At 36.8% G+C, this 25,787-nt stretch overlaps 3 pseudogenes; 1 reads left to right on the plus strand and 2 right to left on the minus strand.

The window, feature by feature from the left end:
* The first annotated feature begins 3,829 nt into the window (after positions 1-3,829).
* LOC117695368 (synaptojanin-2-binding protein pseudogene) lies at positions 3,830-4,144 on the plus strand (annotated as a pseudogene).
* A 1,203-nt stretch (positions 4,145-5,347) lies between these two features.
* LOC117695652 (small nucleolar RNA SNORA40) lies at positions 5,348-5,465 on the minus strand (annotated as a pseudogene).
* An 11,838-nt stretch (positions 5,466-17,303) lies between these two features.
* Positions 17,304-19,088, minus strand: LOC117695033 (MARVEL domain-containing protein 2-like; annotated as a pseudogene).
* Positions 19,089-25,787: the final 6,699 nt, after the last annotated feature.

The raw sequence follows: 25,787 nt of genomic DNA on the forward strand, positions 1-25,787 counted from the left end.
GTAATTTTGCTACTGTTATGAATGTATCCATATGAATATCTAATATGCAGGATAACTAATATGGGACCCCTGCGAAAGGTAGTTCTACCTCAAAAGGGGTCATGACCCACAGGTTGAGAACCACTGGCTTAGAGTCTAGCTAGAGCTTGATTGATCAGAAGACAAAGGAAAAAGGGAGGCAGAGATTGAACAGAAGCTAATAGTGAAACCTGTACCAACTTTAGATTATAGCAACTAGAAGCTACACTATGAATATCAGAGGGTATTCAAGTGGCCTAACACTGTTTGTGGGACAATGCACACAGGTCATTATCTTGACTTGAGTGGTGATGATATCTTAGAACCTTGACTTCCTTAAGGATAAATAAACTTGGCCAGGTGTGGTGGCACACATTTTTAATCTCAGCACTTGGAAGGCAGTTTTATGCTTGTAATTTCAAGGCCAGCTTGGTCTATATATTTCAAGTTCCAGGATAGTTCTAAAACTACCAAGTGAGATCTTTTCTCAAAATGAAACAAAACAAAACAAAAGTCTGTCATTCACCCAAAGTTTATTCATTCTGTTTATGTGAGAGAACCTAAATTCCATTAAATCCTAGGAAATTCAGATTGGTGTTTGGTCCTTAAACAGACAAACAAACAAACAAAAAACCTTGTTTATATGGTATGAATGTACCATGCATCAGACTTCTTAGTCAAAATAGTAAAAGTCCTATTACACAATACAAGAAAGTAAAAGGGCTGACTGGTTCCTCTCTAAATCTTAAATTCATATGACATGACCCTGATAAACAGTGGTAGTAACTATTAAAATGTCATGGAAGTGCCCACTTCAAATAAAGTTCAAGATTAAAGGGGCATGAAAAATTTAGGAGAAAAAAAAAAAGAAAAAAAGGACAAGTTTATTTTGCTTTCAAAGGGTCATAATTTAGTGTGTAGTCAGTCTTACTGACATATCAGTATGATACAACTAGCTGGGAACAGAAAAAATCTGACAGGTAGAGAGACATGTACAATAGTTCAAGGGCTTCCTCTTAGAAGGGGAAGGATGATGCTGATATGGTCCAGAGTTAAAAGTCAGGAAGCAAGTACCAAAAGTATATCCTGGAGGAATACAGTGATGACTAGGTAGGACTAGATAGGAAGCAGATCCAAAAGATACAGCAAGGGACATCTTTTCTATGAGAAATGAGCAAGCAAATAAACATCTGGGTCTCTATTTCATTTACTTTGGAAAGATATGACACAAGAGGTTCATACTGAGAAACAGAGATGCACAGAAGAGCCCATCTCTAACAGCTCTCCAGGCTTGTAGTTAGAGGATGACAGAGAAATTAGGGTTATTTTTCATAGCAGACATGCAGATTATGTTTCCCAGTCTTATCCAGAAAGTTTGTAGAATTGGTAAGTACTTTCCATGGATTAGATTTTTTGTATCAAATACTGGTGAATTTTAACTCTATGATCTGCCCAATATTCTCAAAGTGCTTAGATAGCTATCTTTGGAAAAAAAATCACAGATGCAACATGAAATGTGTAGTCTGGAAATATCAATGATTCCATTGTTGCTGTAGTATGTGCTTTTTGAAGAAGCCAACTTTAAAATTTGCATTGAAATTGGTAGATAATATAAGTTACTAGTGCACATTATTAAAGAACAAAGAAACAACATGTTCTAACAGTAATATAAAAGGTAAATGAAAGGAATGTAATTTGTAATAAAATAATATGTACTTTGGTATGAACAGGATCAGGAAAAACCTACCTTGAACACATAATAAAGTAGGCTGATGCTTAAAATTATAGACAAAATTGCTATGCTATGACAGCTACTAAGGGTACCTTCACAGGTACCTAAAAGCAAAATATCCAAATATCATGTCTATTATTGCTATTTATGACATGACTTTTTTAATGGTTAAAAATATGTTTATTCAACTTTTAAAATAAAGAAATTGTATTTTCTCAAATTATAATGTATACAATCCCTTTTTATTTTAAAATTATTCTATTTATATAGTTAAATTCCTTTTATTGTTTGACAGTTTCATACACAAAAAGAATACATGAAATTTTGAGGGGAACTTGTTGGGAATAAAGGTTTCAGAAGGAGAAGGAAGAGCATGAGAGAGGAAAATGTGGGGGTGAAAATTACTATAGTTCATCAAATAAATATAAAAGTTTTTCAAATACATGAACACATGTCAACAGATCTTTACAAAATATTCACCAAGTGTCAGCTACTGTTCCAGACATTTGAGGATAGCAAAGCGAACAAACATCGTTGCCCTCATGGAGCCATATAACCTAGTTGGAGATGGGGAAAAAAGATAGACAATAAACCTGGTTACAGAAAATTAAAAGAAAACCATGTTAGTATGATAGTGTTTCAGGAAAAGCAGGGTAGGGTAGCATATTAGGATTGTCATGAAAGTGTAGATGGTTGCAATTTGAAAATAAATGTTGGCAGGGTGGTGGTGGCACACGCCTTTAATCCAAGCACTTGGGAGGCAGAGGCAGGCGGATTTCTGAGTTCGAGGCCAGCCTGGTCTACAAAGTGAGTTCTAGGACAGCCAGGGCTACACAGAGAAACCCTGTCTTGAAAAACCAAAAAGAAAAAAAAAAAGAAAATAAATGTGGTTGCAAAAGTCTTTACTGAGAAGGAGATGTTTGCATAAAATTTACAAGGAAGATGCTGCAAAGAGGCCAGGCTAGCAAAATGTATACATTGAAAAGGTACAGAAACTCAAGCCCAAGAAGTAATGGCAGAAGGGCCTTGATACCCTTTGAAGTACTTTGAACTGGCAATGAGATGGAAACCATCACATGATTATGAGTTGCAAGATATCTACTATATCTTGTCATTTAATTAGGTATTGAGTTTAGAGTAATTGGGGTATACAGTTAAGGGAGAGGACAAAGATTGAGTTAGTCCAGCTCTAAAGTTAGTGTAGTGATCTGGGCAAAAAAAAAAAAAATGTAGTAGTTAGAACAGGTTTTAAGCATGGGGGATAGTAAAATTAATGGGATTCTGAATAGTTTGTTTGTTTACATTTAATTAATTTGTGTGTGTATGTATGTGTGTCTGAGTGTACATGTACCATGACCTAGGTGTGAAGGTCAAAGGACAACTTAGTTCTCTTATTTCACCATGTGGGAGTATTGGGATGAAGCTCAGATCATCAGGCTTGGTAACAAGTGCCCTTATCTGCAGAATTATCTCATCAGTCTAGGATGAGATTTAGTGCACCAACAGGATTTTCTGATGAATTTGATACACATTATAAGAAAAAGAGGGATGGACAAATATGGTTTCAAAGTTTTACCCAGAAAAACTTTCCAGATTGTGAAATTTGCCATTTAGAGAAAAGGGAAAAAGTCTTAGTTATGATTATATTGCTGTGGCCAAAGCAACTTTTGAAGAAAAGAATTTGTTGGAGTCATTCATTCAGTTCCATGGCAGGGAGAATGGCAAAGGCAGGCAGGGATGGAGTTGGAGCAGTAGGTAAGAGCTCATATGTTGATGCATGAGCACTAGTTAGAAAAAGCTAACTAGGAATGGCTGAGTCATCTGAAACCTCACAGCCTTCCCCCAAGGTCATAATTCCACCAGCAAGGCCACACTTCCTAATCCTTCCCAAACACTTTCACCAACTAGAAACCAAACAGTCAAACATATGAGAGTATAAGAACCACTTTCCTCCTTTTCCTTTCTGACAGCTGAGGAAACTGTAAATGTTATGTTGGGGAGGAGACACGGAGCTTGATTCACCTTCACCTGTGCTGGGCACCCGCTGACCCCAGGTCTCCGCTTGGAGAGCAGTGAGATATGAACGGAAGGGTGGATTATTTAGTCACAGAGGAAGAGATCAACCTGATGAGAGGACCCTCGGGGCTGGACTTCAACATCGTTGGTGGGACAGATCAACAGTATGTCTCCAACGACAGTGGCATCTACATCAGCCTCATCAAAGAGGATGGGGCTGCGGCCCAGGATGGGCAGCTTCAGGAGGGTGATAAGATCCTCTCCGTAAATGGTCAAGACCTGAAGAACCTGCTGCACCAAGATGCTGTAGACCTCTTTGGTAATGTAGGATGTGCTGTGTTCCTTTGGGCCTTCGTGAGATACCGAAAGCAGCTTTGAAATGCTTGCTGTCTTCCAGTGTGTCCAATTAACTACATCTCTCTCACTCACGGTCTCTGACACCCTCCCATATTCTTTCTTCTCCACGTAGCCAACGCATGATTTAAAGTGACTGCTTATCACCCAAAACCCTGCTATTCAAAATCTCCAAGACTTCAATTCTCATGGAAGAGTAAAGGAATTATTTGAAGAAAAGCTGGAAGCTGGGGGGAGGGGAGAGCCTTGCTTAGAATAAACGAGAAGTTATATATTTTACTAGAACTGCCAATAAAAATTCAGCTATCATTCAAAGAGGAAAAGCTCAGTCTTCCTGTCTGTTGGGGACCGCACTAGCCCCAAGTTGGGGCGGCCAAAATAAATGTTGCAGCCCAGGCAAAATGTTGAGGCCCAGGCCGACCCACATTTGGGCGGCCACTGTATCCCGGCCCAAGCTGCTGCTCCGGTCTGCAGGTCGGGTTTCAGCAAGAGCGAGGGTGAGGGCAGATTCTACCTAATGTCTGATGTGTATGAATCTCTCTCTCTGGTCTGATGTCTGGTTCTGTCTTCTATATTCTGATTCTAAGCCACGCCTCTAAGTTACACCTTTAAATGCCCTTAGGTCTTGTCTCTAACTCTGATCTCTATACTTCTAAGTCACACACCTTTAATCTCACACACCTTTAATCTCACACACCTTTAATCTCAAGGTATCTAAACCAAGATTATCGGAGTGTTCTCAGCTGTTGTAGGCTATTGTAATTCAAGTCACATGTCAGGGTATATGGCTCAAGATGGCTGCAAAGCTGATAGCCGCTTTCTGCTAAAAGTCGGCCCCCAACACCTGTCTCCATGGATGATGCCTTTTTCTTAGCTGGTGTGCTTTGAAGGCTAGCTGTGCTATGTGAAAGGAGGAGCTGATTTTCTTTTCTTTTCTTTTCTTTTCTTTCTTTTTTTAAATGCTTTTTCTTGGGAAATATTTGTGGCCTTTAATTTGTAACTATATACCTAGATGCCTATATTGGACATAGGGGAATGAAATTTTTTCTTTTTTTTTAATTTAAAAAAGAAAATACATATATACCGTAACACACACACACACACACACACACACACACACACACACATGCTCAGTAGCATAAAATTGATGCCTTGTGCAGAATTTAAAAGGTGAGAAAACGAATGGTTCCTGGTTTTCTAATGGACAATGTTTTGGGACTAGAGGATCATATTCCTTTATATATAATCAAGACTCATACTGAAGAATGAGCTCTGGATTGTAAAAAGAACTTACTTTTTCCATGTCTCTGTCTTTGTCCACAAGTTAAAAACATACACAGTGCTAAGGGATGATTGGAACTGAAACACTTAAAGAACTATTGGCAGAGCATGTATGATGGGGATGGGAAAGTTAGCTTTAAAAGACAATGCTCAGTCAGTGGCATTAGGAAAATAATGACTGAAGCAATTAGTTAAAAATTGTAGAACAACTTGTGTTACACAGTAGCTACAGTGGTATGGGAAACTGTAGTAAGGTAGCTCTACTCAAGTCAATTTGTTCAAAAGACTTGGGTATAAAGATGATTCCTACCAGTCTATTTCACAGTACTGTTCAAGGATCTGTTGGCATGGGGATGGGAAGAAGGAGGGTCAAATAAATCATCCAGACAACTGAAAAAAGATCATGCCTCAAGGTGGTACTTGAACCCTGAAAGCCACTCAACAGTTTACAGTTTGTAGTATCAGGCAAAGTCTAAAGGAAGGAACTGCCTTTCTGGGAGGATTCTGATTGAGTTAAGATGAGAAGGCCTGAATTGATTTGACTGTTTTTGTGTGTGTGTGTGTGTGTATTTTCCCCCAAAGCTATAAACATTAGTTTTGGTTTTAATAAGGTCAATGGACCATTTTTTCAGAAAAGGGGAAGGAATAAGTTTTGTTTGTTTGTAGAGGGTACAGAGAAACATGGTGAGCATCTCTGAGGAAAGCCTGAGTCCATGTTGTAGATGATAGATGCCAGAAAATAGCAGGGGTGTTGGTGAGGTGGGAGCTGTCCTGTTCAGGTAGCATCTAAGATGGTTTCAAAGTACTGAGGATAGTTGAACCAAGCCTAATTTTTTTCACTTTAACAAAATAATTTCCATCTTTTCAATAAATTGGCCAGACTACTATTTTGACATAAGATTATGAACAGTTTTCCTGACAGTCTAGCAGCCACTCTATAGATGTTGATTGCACATTAGCTTTGTTAAGACACCTTTAGGGAAATGTACATAACTCACCCAAAAGGACATTGTGATTACAGTTAGGAAGAAAACCCTTAAGATGGAATTAGTCGTGTAAGTGTAAGTTGTTTATATTACAGACAGCAAAAGAAAATAGCTCCTGAGATCTGGGCACTGAAGATTTCATAGAGGAGGGCATCTTTAGGTACCAATAATCTAGTAATAGCATGCATAAATAGGGGAAAGGTTAGAATCTTAGGTTGAGCAATAAACAAACCAGTAAGAAAAATACTGCCATGCAAAACAGCACAATGCAGCAACATAGAAGATAAGCAGATAACCAGCAAGTATTTTAAGGAATTCAGGAAAGGAAAGCCATCGGGTGGTGGCATTTGGGGAGAATGGGAAGGAAAGTTTTGAACAGTCTAGTGAGACTTTGCCTCTGGGTAAACAAACTGTTAATACAGGGAGACATTTGCTTTAAACAATCTTCACATTACAAAGCCATTCAGTACTTTTTGAAACTGACTTAGTATCAGGAGTCATTGTAAGTTCCTCAGAAAGCAAGACATATTCCAATTCTTGTCTTAACAGCAGCACTCTGGAGGCCCAGTGCCTGGTACACTCCTTATATTTGATGGCCTGGGTGACAGCTCTGCCATAGGCCTGCTTACCGCTAGTACTCACCTCAGGGCTGGGCAACTTATTTTGAAAGACCTTCAGACATGCAAAGTAAAACAAATGGCAAGGAGGATAAAACATTGTTGTATGTTGATATGTGTTGTATTGTTGATGTATATCAAAAGTATCATTGGTAGAAGTTTTACTTTGGTTGATAAGGATTCTGGTAACACTTGGGTCTCCTTAGGAAAGAAACAACATTTGACCAAGATATTTAAGTTTTAGGTAAGTACTTTAATATTTCACTCTTGGTTAGTTGTTTGAAAACTAAAACTATAGTATTTGAGACGTTGAGAATCTATATAAATTTTTTCAAATTTTATGTTTCTTATAGACTGGCTCAAATTTATATAGATTCTCAACATCTCAAATACTATAAAGATTATATATGATGTTCCTACCACATAAGTTATAATGTTTAATGTTTTGAAAATTGATTGTAGGTATTTTTAAGTCCCCAGAAAGTATTTGATGTATGTGTCATTGTGAATATATGTAATTATAATAGATACTGTTTGCTTCAAAAAAAGGAACCACTTTCATTTAAACTACTACAGCAAAAAACTATAGTATTATGGGTTCGCAGAACAGGCATAGCAAGCTCAATTCATAATTGTCTTGTATATTTCAGCATGTGTAGAATACCTGCTCCATGTACAATAAATGTCAATAGGGTTTCATAATTATCATGATGACATCAATTTCCTTATCTATTTCTAAATGTTCTATGAGAAAGCTGAGGATATTCCTTGTGGTGATTGGCATGCTATTTTACACAAACATAGTTTCTAAAGTGCTGAGTGAAACATGTATTCACCCAGAGTAATATAATAATCCTGTGAACATTCTTTAACAATGAGAAAAACTTATGACAATATCTATACCTCTACATTTCAATTTTGAAGCTTTTCTCAAATATCACCTAAAAGTACCACCAGGTAGTTTTAGACTTAGCCATTTCACCTTTAAAGATGGTGATGTATATTTGAATTGTCAGATATTATCTAACCTTTTTTAAAAGCAATTTTGAAACAAAGCTGAAAAACAAATGGGATACAGAAAAGAAGAAAAATGGATAGAGGTTTACTTCGTTAGTTTCATAAAATATTTGTCTCATCTAGAGAATAGCTATAATGCAAAAACATGTATTCTCCAGTGCATTTTAGAGGTGAGCAAATGACCATCAATCATATAGGGAATTTCATCTACTACAGATTCTCAAAGCATGTTTACTGGGATAAGGTGTGGTAATGTGCTTTTCCTGGGGTTCATGAGGCCCTGGCCTATATGCATATCACCACGAGGGAGGAAAAGAACGCTGGTAAAAAGTTTCTGAGTGAGTTTTTATCATATTTATGTATGTATTTTTCAAACTGAATATCTTTTCAACCTATGTTATGTGTTTAAGGAAACAAAATTCACTTTATCTCAAAACTAAACTACTATTACCATCATCATATGAATAGTTACCAAATGTCCATTGGGTTCCTAATGTTGTTGCAAATCTTATAATATGATAATATGTTCATGGTTTTGTGGATTGTAATCTCAAAGCTGAGACACTCAATTTTTTTTTTAAAAAAATCATTTCTCCATATTATGAGAAAAAGCAGCAGAAATAAGTGGTATGCTAAGAAGTGTTAAATAGGTATAATGAAAGGACCCATGGGCACAGATCTTCTGCTCTCCAACTAAGAAAAATCCCTACAGGAGTCTGCTTCAATGAATCCCTGAGTCCTTAGAGTCAGAAAAAAATCTTTAGGACCATTAAATCGTATTGATATGGGCTGTCTTGAGACAATGACAGGGACTTCTCCTGAGCACCTGCAAATCACAATGCAGTTAGAAGTCAATACATTTATACAAGGATATCATTTTCAAAACGTGATACTTCATTTGCCTACAAGATGTGTAATGAATTTGAAAAATTGAAAGATTTAATCCAGTAGTGAAATAGCCCCACTAACTGACTCCAGAGCATTATCAGGGCCATCTCTCTGCCTGGGCACTGAAGGAAAAGGTTATTTCAGAACAGCTTCAGAGTCAGATGGTTCTATAAGCTGCACAGCAACATGTTGGCTTCCATTTCAGTACATTTCAAAAGGCCAAATATGAAGCTTGACTGCTGGCAAGTCTTAGTATTTCTGTCGGTAAATGATATTGAATCTTTCAAGCAGCAATGTGTTAGTTTGATCTTTTCCACTGCTCCTTAGTTCTTCTCTGGCCTCTGGCATGAAAAGATAGTCACATCTGGGAGCAATTAATTCACCTAGAGATTTTTTTTTTATATACTCAGTGCACTGCATTTGCTATAAAAACATATATAGCTCAAAGTAACAAGAGTTCCTCAAAATACCCTTGATTCACAAGTGAGATAAGTCAGATCACAGATTTATAAACATACTGCTTTTTCTGAACTGGGACATATACCCTTTGCCTCAGTAGCTGGTTGTTTGTCTTAAGCTGGGTCTCCCCGGGTAGCCCAGCTGTCTAGACCATATCTTTTCAATCTACAGTTACTTCCTAGTACATGTCATAGTGTGTTTGTACTGTCTCCAGCTACCCCCGCCTTTTTGTTTGTTTCTTGAAGGATGCTTTTTGCAATAGATCTTTCGTCTTTTTGTCATGATACAAGACAAAAAGAACATGTGCTTGTTAGAATTTCTTCAGTAGTAACCAAATAGGTTGCTCCAAGTGGTGTTTTGTGATGAAAACCACTTAAAAGCTGCAAATAAGCCGAGTTTTTTGTACAGAAATCTATCTTTTGCCATTTTTATGACATGTGTACACATTCACTATACATAGTACTGACACATCATGTAATTTCTTTGTATTCATTCTTATCCCTTTCCTCCCATCTCTCTCCCTCCCTCTCTCTCTCTCTCTCTCTCTCTCTCTCTCTCTCTCTCTCCTTTCCCCCCTTTTTTTATTTATATGTAAAAATCTAGGAAATATGGCATTTGTTTTTCTAACTTTGGCTTATTTTGCGTCACATGATGACCTCTACTTACATCAATTCCCTTGCAAAAACATAATTTATTGTGGCAGAAAAAGTATATGAATATATTATATCTTTATCCATTCATCTACTAATGCACAAGACTTATTCCATTTATCTATTTAATCTACTGCTAAAATAAATGAGATATACAAATATCACTGTGGTTTGTTGACATAAGAATCCTTCAAATATTTTCTTGAGTAATATAGTTGGGTCATATTTTAACATGTTAACTCTATTTTCTATTGTTTTTTTGAAAAATGTCTATGGATTGCTTTACATTTCCATCAGCAGTCTGTGACAGTTCCCTTTATTGTCAATACATAGTTTTGATCTGTATTATGTTATGAGGTAGTTTATCTCATAACATAGTGCTGCACTTATACTTAGTCAAACCATTCATGATACTAATAGCTACTCAGACTGAATGGGCTTGGAGGGTGTATGGAGATGATCCAGTATAGTAGTCAGAAGTATCATTTGATTTAGAGTCTTAGAGACTTCCTGAGTCTCCTTAATAATTAGTACATGTAATTGCAAGATTCATCATTTAGTAGCTGAAAGTTAAAACAAAAACAACAAAAAAGTTGACACTTCGAAATTGTTCTCAAAACACTTTGCCCCCAAAACATTATTCTATTATAATGAGGATATGAATAAAACTATGGAGTAACTAGTAATAATGAAAATCACCTAAGATTATTGAATGAAATCTGATAAATAAAGCTGACCCAGTTTTAACCCATATTGTGTAAGATAAATTAATCAAAATGAAACCTGGTAACATTACATTTAGGTTTGCAACACTTCTAAGTGTAGAGGAATTTTAATCCAGCAACATGACTGCTCTGGCAAAGGATCACATCCAATGACCTTCTAGGCCTATATGATCCATCCAGAATGTAGACACACCACAGATTACAGTATGATCAGGCTGGAATAAGACACACCCTTAGTACATGACTTTAATTCATAACAATGGAGATAAAGTTGGTTTATAAAATGAAGCAGCCATATTTGAAAGTGACATCTAATTGAGGGGTAGACAATGTGAAAAATCAGAGAAAGATTTGATGGAATGGGTCAGAGATGTGATACTTCCAATTCACAGAAGAAAATACAGGAAAGAAAGATGACTTAAGAAAAGAGCACAGGAAGAGAGAGAGAGAGAGAAAGAGAGAGAGAGAGAGAGAGAGAGAGAGAGAGAGAGAGAGAGAGAATGCGAGACAGGTTGCAGGCAAAAATAGGATGATCCAGAGAATGAGAAAGAACCAGAAAATTAGAACAGATTGACAGAGGTAGTTTGGGGCTGAGCAGAGCAATTCAGTGAGAAGCCAAGCAAAATCAGTTTAAATCAGCCAGCTTGTAGAAGAGATTTGAACAAGAACAGTTGAGTTGAAACAGCCAGCCAGAGTTCAGGAAGAACTAGAAAGGGTGAAGTTATCCAGCAGTAAGCCTCTGAGACAATAATTTTATCTGGCAAAGAAATATTACTTTTACTCTAAATGCAAGTGTGACATTCTCTCATTGTTTGCTGTATGGTAGAAATGCTACTATTATCTTTAAAAATCACTAAGAGTTTGCCAGCAACTGGAAAAGAAGACTAATTTTTAAGTTAGACATTTCAACATTTAGTGAATTCCTACACTGACTACTCAATAGGTTGATTTTTCTATATTATAGGTTTCCCAAAGGATCAACATGGAAATAAAATGATATCCCTTTACTCAAAGAGACATATAAAGTTGGATTTAGCTAGCCATCTGGTGAGCTGTTCTACAAACCTACATCCAGTCTATCTGCTACTAGAATATACTTTCAACAGTACAAAGACCTAGCTGTCATTCATTTCCCACTCAAGAAGCTTATATCAATAGAAACAAGATACAAAGGCTGTAAAAACTGATGAGATTGCTAGCTATCATACTAATTAGTAATTCACATTTGTCTAGAACAGCTTTTTGAGGACTTACATAATGAGCTTAATGTAGTAGGAGAGTAAAGTAAACATAGGAAATACAAACTAATGCTAATGGAAATTTGTGTATGTATACTAGTTACAAGAATAAACAGAGGCTCTGCAATTGACTCAAAGGTATCTCTCTCTTAGCTTCCTGGAAGCCAAAACAAAAAACAAAAATTTTTACAAAAGGTTTTAAAAATTTTTTATTATTCATCGAATTTCCATCAGTTCAAGGAAATAGACAAACTCTCTGGTTAAATTTAATTATGTACCTTATGCATAGCTTTCAAAAATAAACACAGAATATTTCATAAACATTTTCAGTCAAAGTTGAGACTTTGAAATATGTATAGTGGGTGATCTCAATCATGTCTATATGACATAGAGTGATTACTTGTAATTTATTCCCTTTCTCGTTGATTTGGAGCTTGGCCATGTGACCTTTTTTCAATTTTTATTGGTTATTTTATTTACATTTCCCAGTTTCCCCTCCACACGCTCTCTATCCCCTCCCCTGCCTCTATGAGGGTGCTGCACCACCAACCCACCCACCGACTCAACGCCCTAGCATTCCCCTACCCTGGGTCATAGAGCCTCCACAGGACCAAGGGGCTCCCCTTGAAGTGATGCCAGATAAGGCAATCCTCTGCTATATATCCAGCTGGAGTCATGGGTCCTCCAATGTGTAACTCTTTTGTTGCTGATTTAGTCCCTGGAAGCACTGGTGGAGGAGGTTCTGGTTGGTTGATAATGTTGTTCTTCCTATGGGGTTGCAAAACCCTTCAGCTCCTACAGTCCTTGCCCTAACTTCTCTGTTGGAGTACCCATGCTCAATCCGATGTTTGACTGCATACATCTGCACCTGTATTGGTCAGGCTCTGGCAGAGCCTCTCAGGGGACATCTATACCAGGCTCCTGTCAGTAAGCACTTCTTGGCATTAGCAACAGTGTCTGGGTTTGGTGTCTGCATATGGGATGGATCCCCAGGTGGGGCAGTCTCTGGATGGCCTTTCCTTCAGTCTCTCCTCTACTCTTTGTCCCTGCATTTCCTTTTGACAGGAAGAATTCTAGATTAATATTTTTGAGATGGGTGAGTGACCCCATCCATCCCTTTACCAGAGCCATGCCTATCCACAGGATATGGTCTCTACAGGTTCTATCACCCCTCTGTTGGGTATTTAGGCTAATGATTGGGTCCTGGGAACTTCTTGGGTCCCTGGCATCTGGTACTTTCTAGTGGCTACCACCAGCTCCCCCTCCCCTACTACTACACACCTACTTTCAGATTCCTGACCTTCTGTACTTCTCCTCCATCTCCTCTCATATCTAAACCAGTCCCCTTTTTTATCCTTCCCCTCCTCTCTCAATCTATTTCCTGGAGATTATTTTCCTCTCCCTTCAGAGTAGGGCTATAGCATCTACACTTTGGTGTGATCTTCTTTCTTCTCGGGTTTCATATGGTCTGTGTGACATTTTTTATTGGATATTTTATTTACATTTCAGATATTATCCCCTTTCCTCATTTCCCCCACCCAGAAACCTCCTATCCCATCCCCCCTCCTCCTACTTTTATGAGAATATTCCGCCACCCATCCTCCCACTCCCACCTCCTCACCGACAATTTCCCCCACACTGGGGCGTTCAGCCTTCACTGGACCAAGGACTTCCTCACCCACTTATGCCTGACACTGTCATCCTCCCCTACATATACAGCTGGGGCCATGGTTCCCTCCCTATGTGCTCCCAGGCTGGTAGTTTAGACCCTGGGAGCTCTGGTTGGTGGGTATTGTTGCTCTCCCCATGGGGCTACAAACCCTTTCAGTTCTTTCAGTCTTCTCTCTAACTCCTCCATTGGGAACCCTTTGATCAGTTCAATGGTTAGCTGTGAACATCCACCTTTGTATATGTCAGGCTCTGGAAGACCTCTAAGGAGACAGCTATATCAGGCTCCTGTCAGCCTGCACTTCCTGGCATCCACATCAGTCTCTGCCTTTGGTGACTGCACATGGGATGGATACCCAGGTGGAACAGTCTCCGGATGGCCCCTCCTTCAGTTTCTGTCACACACTTTGTTTCCATATTTGCTCCAATGAGTATTTTGTTACTCCTTCTAAGAAGGACTGAAGCACCCACACGTTGGTCTTCCTTCTTCATGAGCTTCGTGTGGTCTATGAGTTGTATCTTCTGTATTGTAAGCTTTTGGGCTAATACCCATTTATCAGTGAGTGCATATCATGTGTGTTCTTTTGTGATTGGGTTACCTCACTCAGGATGATATTTTATAGTTCCATCTATTTGCCTGAGAATTTCATGAATTCAATGTTTTTAATAGCTGAGTAATACTCCATTGTGTAAATGTACCACATTTTCTGTATCCATTCCTCTGTTGAAGGACATCTGGGTTCTTTCCAGCTTGTGGCTATTATAAACAAGGCTGCTATGAACATAGTGGAACATGTGTCCTTGTTATATGTTGGAGCATCTTCTGGGTATATGACCAGAAGTAGTATAGCTGGGTCCTCAGGTAATGCTAATTCCAATTTTCTGAGAAGCCACCAGACTGATTTTTAAAATGGTTGTACCAGCTTACAATCTCACCAAGGAGTGTTTTTAAGTGAACAAAATGTGAATGAAATTCTGAATTTGAGCTGAAGTTTTACAAGACCAGAGTAGAAGAAGCACCTTTAGTGGAATCTCAGGAAGAAAGGCTCAGCTTGCTTTGCCAGAGGTGACTCATAGCACAGATGAAACCATGAGGGCAGAAAAAAAGTTTTGGGTAGGGTTAAGCTGGCAACCATGAATGAATGAAACTTTGAATAATATTTTATTAATTTTTTGAAAATGTATTTTATCATACTCAGTTCCCTCCTACACCTCCTTCCAGATCCACCTGAGCTTCCTGTCCATCCTCCTTCTTATTCTCGTTGCCTTTAACCAATCAAATAAAATTTGTGCTATCCAAAAACTATTGGGTGTGGGTCTGCCCTAGCAGATGGCAGTTTTCCTGATTCACTAATTTTTAACCTTGGTCTGACTTCAAACAAGTTGGCTGATTTTTGCTTTCTCTCTAGATTTGCTGTAATATTCCGGCCCTTGACTGCTCATTCTACATTTTAATTCTAGTTTTGGTCTTCCCTCTTACATTTATTTCCTCTTAGAAATCTACAGGCTTCTAAACAGATTTTTATTTAACTTTATAAACAGAAAGTGTGGAATATTTACTTCTTGTAGGATATATAAACATAATGTATATACTTTATAACAAGAAAGAGAACTTTTTTACAGTACTTATGCATTCATTCTGAATTATATTAATGGGAAAGTCTTAGCCTGGGACCATTTCACCATTAATAGCAGTCTCAGTGTTACTTAAGTCTCTTTAAAAGAAAAGGTAGTTTTTGAGTTAAGCCAATATTAGTAACTGACTGGAACTAAATAATATTGATTAATTTATATTGTGTTTACTGTATAATTAAGAAAAATAGACTGATCTTCCAATTACAATATGACTTCCTTTTAAATAAAGACATTTTATTTAAGAAAACCAATACTAAATATAATTTCAAGTGATGAAATTTGAGGTTTTTCTATCACAAACACATGTTTGCTTTCATACAAGGAAGATACCTACTTCCATCTTTTACACCTCCTATTTTTTTTCACTTTCATGTATATTTTGGATTGGCTGATAAATGTACTCCTTTGACATTTTGCTCCAGGACAAATTTTAGGACCCGGAATTTAAATTGTAACCCCTGATTCTAATTTTTAAAATTTTGCTGGAAGAACAATTACGTAGCATCTTGTGTGCACTTTTTAGAAAGTTCCAAAGAATACATACTACTCTAATTTCGTAGTGGTTAAATACAACTAGAATCACTTTTCCCATGACTCGTTCTCAGCTCTGGTGTATAATGCACCACTCAAAGCTGAGTCTCGGATCCAAAGTGTGAAATAGATCTACTACTTCTAGTAATGGCATGCCTTTTTCCCTTATTAATGTCACCAATAATCTTGAGTCTTTGGGGACACAACTGTTATACAATGCTAAGCTGATTGAGCCATTTCCAATAACTCAGTTATTTTCTTTGAGATTGCTTCCACTATAAAATCATATGAATGTCTATCAGAAGGCTAGACTTTCTTTTTTTGTCATTAGTCATTTATTTTTTAAATTTTTTTCCATATTTTTTATTGGATGTTATGCATACATTTCAGATTTTATCCCCTTACCCCATTCCTCCCACCACCCAGGAACCCCCTATTCCATCCCCCCTCCTGCCTCCACAAGGGTATGCCCCCACCTACCCCCCACTTCCCCCTCCCCATTCTCGAATTCCTCCCCACTAGGTGTTCATCCTGCATGGGACCAAGGATCTCCTCTCCCACTCATGCCTCACAAGGCCATTCTCCCCTAAGTATACAGCTGAAGTCATGGGTGCTTCTCTTTGTGCTCCTAGGCTGGTGATTTAAATAAACCCTGGGGAGCTCTGGTTGGCTGGCACTGTTGCTCTCCTCTTGGGGCCACCAACCCTTTAAAAAATATTTCTTACAAATTTTTTTTGTTTGTTTAAAAAATTAGCAAAACCATTTCTCATGGATAAAATTTTAGCCAAGATGATTCTTGGTAAGATGAAGTGTGCTAATGAATCTAGGAGGGAATCCAAGTAAACTGAAAGGCGACACTCTCGCGTGCACAGGACATGGGCCTTGGGCCATGGGGTCTGTGCACAGTGACCCTGACTACAGACATGGAGGCTATGAGGGGCCATAGCAGGTCGCAGGCAACAGTGAAACAACCACTTGAGGCTACATGTGCTAAAGGTGAAAAGCACAAGGGCATTATGGGACATGTGCCTTTGGTTAGCTGTTGACGCTTGCTCACTAAGGACTACTTCTTGAGACTCATCCAGTGTAGCTCAGTCATTCCACCAACACACCCACAGTACTCCCCACACGAATGTGGTGCTTCTGTAGCGGCAGGCTCTGTTCCTGATGCTTGAGAAATAAAGATGAGCACACGTAGTCTCATAACTGCCCTATGAGGTAGGTATCATTTTACAGAAGAAACAGGCACAGAGGACTGATCAGCTTGCCCAAGATCACAGAGTGTGACAACTGATCTTGGCTTCAAGTCCTTGTTAATAAGAAAGCCATTAAACTGTGTACACGTCTGAATACACTGTCTCTCCCATCCTAGTAAAGGCCCTTGTGGGTTTGAAACTGTCTTGAAATGTTTGAGTAAAATCACACTGTTTTGCCTAGGATGTGTTTAAACCAAGCAGAAGATGACCTGGACATGCCTGCTTCTCACTCAGGAGACCAACACACAAAGGCAGCGACTAAACGGTGTCTTGCGTATCCCAATTCATCACTTTATCATATTCTTGAATTCTTTGCTTTATGTGACAAAGTTTGTTCTTGGGGTAATCACAACGCTCCTTTTTTTTTTTTTTTTTTTTTTTTTTTTTCCAGAAATGAAGGGTCATTCTTTTTTTTTTTTTTCCTAAATTCCTCATGAATTCTTAAAATTCTCTCATGTTCCTGGCAGTTTTCAGAATGATCATCATCGCGTCCAGATCATCAAACTTCTTCAGGATGGCCTGCACTTCCGCAGACAGCTCTTTGTACTCTGAGAACTGGTCTTGGAACGCAGCCTAATAGTGTTCTTGATCATCATGATCGTCATCTGTCTGAATCACAGGATATTTTGCCACGTAGTCAGGCATCACAATGGGCTTAGGAATGTGGCCAGGAGGGATGTGTCCACTCAGAAGCTCAGGAGTCATTTTTTCTTTTGTTCTTCTTGACTCTTTGAAATTAACTTCTTGGTCTCTCTGTTGGTCACTGGTGGCCACTTCACACATTCTCCTTTTTGATGACGATGATGGGTCATTTATCTGGAATAACAACAGAAGAGTTAAAATGATTTCATGGAGCTGAGAAGGTGGCTCAGCCGACTACAGTACTTAACTCAAGGCTAGACTTTCTTATGACGTGTACTACTTTAATGTTTATTAAATATTATTCTTACAGCATATTACTAACTTTTGGAGCTCAATTAAGTTTGCTTGTAATTAATGTATTTTGGGTCCCCCTTCTTAAGAAGCTACCTAAAAAAATGCCAATTTGCAACAGTTACTGTCTGAGACAGTGTCAGAGGCTGGCACAGCCTCAGTGGTAGTTATTGTGAAAGGCTTTGGACCAAGAACTCAGACAGAGAATACGCCTAGTAGGATATAGGAAATGAAAAAATTCTCTCTCTCTCTCTCTCTCTCTCTCTCTCTCTCTCTCTCTCTCTCATATTATTTCTGGTTGCCTCCATTTGATATTTGATTAAGTAGCTCTTCACACATTGTAACAGAACCATAGCTGCCTTTCACATCAATAGTGCTTTCCAGCTGCCAGAAGTTTGAGACCAAGTTGATTCAATACTTACATCAAATCATCTTCAGATGTATATATACTGGTATGTAATGGACTTTTGGAGGGTACCATAGATTTTTCACATCTAGATTTACTTCTAATCAATTAGTTAAGCAACTTGTGTATGGTGTTTTATGTTTTCCAAAATGCTTTAATGACTCACAAGTAATCATTATAATACTGTGATTTGTTGTGAACTTACTACCCTTCAGGCATTTTATGCATTCATTTAGTATTTATTGATTATGATGATTTGTACACTTTTCTAGACATGGAAATTGTATTAGTAAATTTGACACACAATATCTGTTCTTCTAGAAAAAAACAATCTTTTGGGGAAGAAGTAAAGTAAATGCAAAGTAATCAATTCACTTGATGTGTTCTATAGATACTATAAAGTAGAATATGGAGAAATCCACAGTGCTTATGAAGAAAAATGCTAATTTATACAAGATAGTAAAGGAAGGTTTCTCCTACAAGGGGTGTTTGTATAAATAAGGAGGCAAGGCCATGTTTGATTAATAAATGACAAACTCCATTGTAGACTATCATTCACATTTGATGTATGACACTGAAACATCACCTAGGTACAAAACTTACACTATTTAGTGGAATTAATAAGGCCACGTATGAAATGAAAATGAATATATACATGGCTATAGATTTGATGTTCATGGTGTAAAGATATTTTTTAAAGGTTTGTTAATTTCCCCACTTAGTTTTTCCATGCCAGACACAAGTTGAAGAATAGAATAAATAGTATAGGTAGCATATTTTGCTTTTAGTTCATAATTTCCATTTTTTGTATCTTGGGCAACACATAAGCATGTGTGTGTTGTGTGTGTATTTATGTTAAAGTATATTACTGTGGAAAATATTATTTAAGATTAACATTCAAAAACATTAATTTTATCAAAAACTGATAGTGATTCATTTTTGTTTTAATTTTTTACTCATACTCATGTTGACAGTGAGCTACAGGCTGACCTCAAACTCACAGAGACCTGCCTGCCTGTCTCTGCATCAAGTACTGTGATTAAATGTGTGTGCCGCCACAGCTGGTTTTGTCTCTTTTTCAAATAAATAAATGAGCTGTGGATTTTTTTTTTTAGTCGAAAGAACATAGGTGGTAATGATCATTCACAGTACTGCAAGAATTAGCATGGAAAATGTATTCATCCTTGTTAAAGAAGAGTAATGGTTCCATGTAAGGAAACTACAACCTTGAAGGACTAAGTACAAAAAAATGAACTTGGGATGAATGCTGGGAGAGAGTAACTATAGATATAATTGAGAATCCAGACAGATAGACTTTGGAGCCAAAGAATAGAAATCTTTCTCTGGGGGTGGGGTTGGGCATGATTGAACCATCAAGAAGTAGAGTTGGGAGCACTTAGAATCTGTCAGACTTACTCATGAAGAAATAGATGATAAATGAACACGTTTAGTTTAGTGGTAGAAATGGAAGAGAAATTGTTCTGGCTTGACATGTGAGCAGAAAGATAGGATGATGTCTGTTTAGAGAACTTCTTGCACACAAATGGATGTAAACACAGTGAGAGACAGGAAGGTCTATCAACAACTTGACTGCATTCTGCATAGTTTGTATATATATGTTTCAGAGTGATTACAACCTGTCTCAAGGCTAAATATTTACTGTACAGTGAGGTTAAAACATAAACGACTCTTTTTCTTCTCAATGTTTTTTCTTCTCTTGTCCCTATTTTCAGTTACACTCAGATGCAGACTTTTACAGGCACAGAGAACACAGGTGATTAAACAGGAGTTAATATTACATTCTTTGCTTCTTTCTTTATATTGATATATATGGAGTAAATAGACTTGAGTTTAAGAACAGAAAGTGTGACCTGGTAACTGGAGTTGTTTAAAAGGCATTCCGTCTTCAAAAAAAAAAAAAAAAAGTAGATCAAAATTCTTGTCACAATTAATTTTGAGAATAAAATTTAAAAAGATATGCATTGTTCCTTGAGGTTAATATTGGTTTTGTCTTCAATCAATATTTACCCCACAATTCAATAAATGTGTGACTGCCTTCAAAACAAGTCAATATCTGCTTAATGTCTGCAGTCCATTTCTTATTAGTGCTTTTGAAACATCCTGACAGCTTTGGGGAAGTCTGGAGGATTGGAATGTTCTGGGTCCTTACAGTTTTTCTATTGTCAATCTGTAAACAGTAGAGCTATAGAGCATGGCTGCTTCTAGCATAAATACATCTCCTGAAGCTCTCAGAAGCCCTATTGAGGAAAAATAATGTATGAATGGAAACTCTGAGTTTTCAGATTCTTCTTTGGGACAGTAGGTTAAAGGTGACACTTTCAGAGAAATTTAATGTGAAAAGATTGAGAATTCAAATCTATGTCCACAGCTGTTTTATTAAACATTACTAGTTTACATAGCTAATTATTCCACAATTGCCTGTGGCTGATTATCTTTTATTCATTAATAAGACACGACATCCTTTTAAATTAATTCCTGTATCTACTATTCTTCAGGAATTTTATTGTTTGCCTATAACATGGTCTTCAGTACATCCTCCTGGCAACTCTTGCTGCTGACTTACTTGGATCCACCTCCACATTATTCCATTTCAATTTCTTCATACACTGTATAGCACAGATTAATAATTTTCTATGCACAAAGCCAGCCACTTTGAGTGAGGTCATGAAAATGTTATTTGAATGATATCAATTTAATGTTAACATCTTTCAGAATAGACCAGGTTAGAACTCCTTATAACAGGAAAGTTCTATTCTTACCCCACAAGCTGAATAATAGAACCTAGTAGGGGATTAGTTCTCAAGGTAAGAATGCATTTTCATTGCATTCAACATTAGTCAAAACATCTTTTGAGTATTCTGAACATGAACATTTTTATACTGTAAAAATAATATTGAGATATGGGGGGTATTGAAGAATATCATAAGGAATTTCAAAGGAATAGAAAACAGGTTTGTTAAGTAAAGGTGAAAGAGATTGTAGTACTTAAGCTTAACATAACAAACACAAAGCCATGAAATTATGATCATAAATATATGAGAGGATTTATGTGATGAGAACAGAGAGGAGGTTTTGTGTTTGTCAGTTGAAAACCAAACAAGAGAATTGTGTTGAATCAGAGAGTAATAGCTGGGAAGTGCTTAAAACACAAGTAGATTTTATATGAGTGTGTGTGTGTGTGTGTGTGTGTGTGTGTGTGTGTGTAAGAGTTTAAACAATATTAGATATTGTTCATTAATTCAATTATTAATATGCCAATATTATTTCTATATCAGTAGCCATGCTTCATTTTATTCTTTTTGCATGCTTTTTTTCCTGAGACAGAATCTTCCTACAAAACTTGAATGAACTGAAAGTCACCTTGAAGACCAGATTTGCTTCAAACTCAGAGAGATACACTTGCCTTTACTTCTCAACTGCTAGGATTAAGGCATGTGTCATAATACCAGGCCATGGCAGGTTTCATTTTATATACAATCTTTTAAAAGCTATCCAAAAACTATTGTATTAGAACAAGAATGAGAACCATAAACTTTGGCATTATCCTGCAATCTAGTACCTATTGGGAAATCCACTAAATCTCAATATGATTCAATTTCCATAGTAAGAGGATTACTGTGCGAGCTTGGGCTGGTTCCCCAGTCCTCAACTTTGAATTTAGCCAGGTAGTTTGCTTTGGTAGGATATAATGTAACTGAAATATGTAAATCTTTCCTACCATTCTGCTTGCTTGCTTCCTTGCTCTTTTCTTTACCATGAATATGAAAAGCCTGTGTTACCACGTTAATCTCTAGAAAAGGCTAGACAATATGGAATGGAGCAAACCATCATTGTCTGGGCTGAGCTTAGTTCAGATAGCTTGCAATCCCTGTTTAGATCCTGGAGAATTACTAGCTCCTTTTAAGAGGAAAGGGCCCAGCTATGTTTTAATATTCTTCAACCAATGCTTCCTTCACTCAACAGCATACTCGTGGTAGTAACGACTCTAGTTTTCAGAGCTGATATTTTAATGATTTCACAGCCCCCTTTTGTGGCAATAGTTACCATCCCAAGCATCTTAGCATAGTGCTTGACTTATAACAAGTTTTAGTTACCTTTTTTATGAACAGAGCCCAATAAATGCTTTTAAAGCTTACCTAAACTGTGAAACATGCCATGTTGAAGAAAAACTTGAATGACTATTTCTGTTTGGTGCCATGCAAATGTCACTTTTGCAATAAGCAGTGAAATAAGGCCTTTGCAAAGAGTTCTTAAACTATTGCATATTGCAATTGCAAGTATAACTTCCTCCAATTCCTGCTAATATGAATTATGGGAGTGTGCTGAAGCAAAATGTATTCCATGACAATGAGACTATTGAATTAATTTAGTAACTCAGAGTCTTATCTTATTTTACTAACTTCCCACTCATTACTTTATGTATTTTGCTTATTGTAGTAAATGCAAAAAGAATCATCTAACCATTCACTGGCTTATCCATAGAAAAACCTGAACTTTATAATGCAGCCTTAATATTACACCTATATTAAATTACACCTTACCTTAAAATTGCCTAGCCACTCATTTTCTATTATAGTTATTCAAAACAGACAGTCTTGATTTATTGCCTTCAAATTTTCCTTTGATTAATAGAAATCACAAATATCTTTTCATCATCTTCATTCGTACTGTTCACTTTCTTTTCATATTCTACTAAAATCTATTTCTTTGTTGATATTCAGTTGTATTAAATGCAAACAATTGGAACTGCCTTCTCAAATATTTTGCTTTCCGTATAATCAATATTCACTGTATACTGCTTTATTAGTAACCAGTTTCAGTTTGGCATTTTTAATTTAGGAGGTTATAAAGCAAGGGACATAGTAAGTACCACATAGACTATCACATCTTTAAGTCCATAGCTTGGTGATTCTACATATGAATTAAGTTAGCATTAAATAAATCTGTCCTAAAAACTTATGAAATATACATGGCCCTATGTACACTAATAAAACAAAGCAAATTTGTATATTGTAGGAAAAAATTTTTCCATCTACTTGAAGACAACTTAGAAATAATTCATTGATATTAAGCAAATATTAGAATATAGGAAACAAGGATGGGGAAGATAAAACTAACATTTATTAACATATATGCAACTTCTTCTGCCTAACAGTTAAGTAGTTTTCTTTCCACTGATCTCATTCATGCTTTTTTATTCAGAAAGTCTGGCACATGAAGAAGAGATAAGGGTATAAAAAAGGAGTAAGGTTGGCTTAAAGAGAAAATTTAAGAGGGATAGTTGTTAATATTCATAATTATAATGGGAAGACATAAAGAGTCTGAGGAGATGGCTGCAAGAGCATATACTGTAGTAAGTTTTAGCAGTAGCCACAAGAGGTATACACTTCATGTGGCTGTCTTTGATTTGCTCACCTGCTATTTACTTTGCTTCAATCTGACTTCCATTTACAATGTGCTGCTGATGTGTCTTTGGAAAAGCAATTAATGACTTCTAAATCAGCCATTTCAATTTCAGTCATGTGAGCATTTTATAGCACGTGCCTTTGCTGAAGGTCATCTAGCACTTACAAAACTTCAGTTGATGTTGTGATATCACTCCCTTGGTTTTCAACTGAGAATTTCATTTGGTTCTTTTTTAACATTGGTATATTTCCATCAGATCTGTCTTTTAGCTATTTTGTATATCTTTCAAACTTGTAATTTTAGCTTCTTGTTTTATTACTTGTGTTGCATGCATTTCACTAGAATCCTTGGCATTTTTAAGACTTTCTAACTTTAGGGACAAAAAACCCATCATTTTAAATATTACATTTAGTTAGTAGATTTATCAATCTCACCTGGAAAAAAATCAAAGTGTAAGAAATTTATATTTTGGAATCAGATAAAATTTTGCAAATAAATAGGAAAAAACTACTTTAAAAGCATGACGGGTTTAGGAATACATCTAACAAAAATTGTGACAACCAAGATTACACCTGAAACAATAGATTTCTCAAAGACACTGCAAAAGATTTAAATGAATGGGGGGGCAACCATGTTTATAGATGTTTGGAAGGCAGAATACTGTTACAATGTCAATTCTTTTAAAATTGATCTGCAGAGTAAATGTAATCCCAATCAAATCCCTGCAGAGTATGTTTGCATGTGTAAATTGCTTAGCTGGTTATAAAATTTGTATTGAAATGCAAAAACTGTGAATAGTCAATGGCATCTTGAAGGAGGAAAAACAACATTGGAGAAATTACACTAGGATTTTCCAAGACTACCTATAAACCTATAATGATTAAGGCAGTGTGGTATTGATAAAAGAATTGACAAACAGGCCAATGGTACAGGAAAGGGAGTACAGAAAGAGCCTACAGAGTTACTTGAATTGTACCTGATTCCACTGTAATTAAGTTCAGAGAAAATAGTCTTTTAAAAAATGATGTAACAGTAATTTCATTTTCTTAGGAGAGAAAATGGACATTGATACCTATGTCAAGGAATACACAAAGTATAATTGAGTTAAACCATCAAACTAAATATAAAAACTAGAGCACTTGAACAAGGAGACGAAGGTTGACTAACTTCGGTCCATAGTGCAAAATCCAGGGGGCTGCTAACTTTCCTTGTGAATGATATGTTAATGGATGGCAATCAGACCACACATTTATGCATTTTTTAGGATTGCTTCTATACCACTGTAGAGAGAATATCTTGTGTGTTGTATGGATGCATCACCTGTCAATTAAAAAGCCTATGGCCTGTGGCTTAGACAGAAAATAGAGGTAGGATATCTGGGAGGAGAACGAATTCTGGGATAGAGCCAGAAACAGGAGAGCCACCTAGGATTATATGAGGAGCCAGATGCATGGTACCTAAGCACAGGTAACCAACCACATGGCAAAATGTATACTAAAATAATTGGGTTATTTTAGTTATGATCTAGTCAGAGTAGAGCCGAGGTATTTGCAAATTCATTTTTAGTCTGAGTCTTATTTTGGAGAACATGGAGCAGGGAAGATGAACCAGGGCTTAACTTCAACACACCACACTTCACAGTTGATTTGTTATGACTGAGATTCTATGATTTGTAAAAACACATGTATTTATAATTTGGCAAAATTTTATTATAGAAGAAAACATAGGTTCAATATCTTATGACTATGGAGTGATCACTTGAAAATATCATATGAATAGAAAAAGGATAACAAAATTAGAACACCCAAGGTTGGATAAATAAAAAAGCACTAACTTTATCAATTAAGATCGTGTTTATTGAGAATTAAATGTGAAATATAGTAAAATATTTGGAGATAATCCTGTTTTAAAATGAGAAAAAGATTGTAACACACATATTGAAAGAAAGAT

This window comes from Arvicanthis niloticus, chromosome X, assembly GCF_011762505.2.
Source record: "Arvicanthis niloticus isolate mArvNil1 chromosome X, mArvNil1.pat.X, whole genome shotgun sequence".
NCBI classification, from domain to species: Eukaryota; Metazoa; Chordata; class Mammalia; order Rodentia; family Muridae; genus Arvicanthis; species Arvicanthis niloticus.